Genomic DNA, 799 nt, shown 5'->3' with positions numbered 1-799 from the left:
GATGGCAGAACCAGCTCGTGCTCTTCGAGACTACGCCGCTCCATCGCAAGATGAGTCGCATTCGAGTATTGCTCCACCCGCAATCGAAGCAAACAACTTCGAACTTAAACCTTCGCTGTTGCAGGCAGTGCAACAGAACCAATTCTCTGGAAATCCTACCGAGGATCCAAACCTTCATTTATCCGTATTTGTCCAATACGCTGATACTGTTAAAGCTAATGGTGTCACTTCAGAGGCAATTCGACTTCGTCTCTTTCCTTTCTCGTTACGAGATAGCGCTAGAAGATGGCTTCAGTCACTTCCTTCCAACTCAGTTACCACATGGAACGAGTTGAAGAAAGTCTTTCTTGCCCGATATTTTCCTCCAAGCAAAACAGCTATGTTGAGAGCCCAGATAAATGGATTTAAACAGAAAGATAACGAGTCTCTTTTCGAAGCATGGGAAAGATACAAAGACATGATAAGACTTTGTCCACACCATGGTTTAGAGGACTGGTTAGTGATTCATACCTTCTATAATGGTCTCTTGTACAACACGAGATTAACCATAGACGCCGCCGCGGGTGGTGCACTTATGAACAAACCCTACGCTGATGCTTATCAACTTATTGAGAGCATGGCCCAAAACCATTATCAGTGGGGAAGCGAACGAATAATGGTGGAGAAACCTCAAACGAAAAGTGGCATGTACGAGATAAGTAGCCTTGATCATGTTAATGCAAAAGTGGAAGCTCTGGCCCAGAAAATTGAAAGTTTAAATGTATCACCCCCAGCCACCGTGGTTGCCATAACTCAGAAT

The 799-nt window shown here is 44.4% G+C and overlaps 1 non-coding gene across 1 annotated transcript; it reads right to left on the bottom strand.

The window, feature by feature from the left end:
* Positions 1-379: 379 nt before the first annotated feature.
* Positions 380-486, bottom strand: LOC127099730 (small nucleolar RNA R71). The gene has a single exon (XR_007794205.1). It is a non-coding gene; the product is annotated as a small nucleolar RNA R71 (small nucleolar RNA).
* Positions 487-799: the final 313 nt, after the last annotated feature.

This window comes from Lathyrus oleraceus, chromosome 6 (genome assembly GCF_024323335.1).
Source record: "Lathyrus oleraceus cultivar Zhongwan6 chromosome 6, CAAS_Psat_ZW6_1.0, whole genome shotgun sequence".
Classification (NCBI taxonomy): domain Eukaryota; kingdom Viridiplantae; phylum Streptophyta; class Magnoliopsida; order Fabales; family Fabaceae; genus Lathyrus; species Lathyrus oleraceus.
The sequence above is the reverse complement of the archived record's forward strand: the minus strand, read 5'-3'. Positions and strand labels throughout refer to the sequence as shown.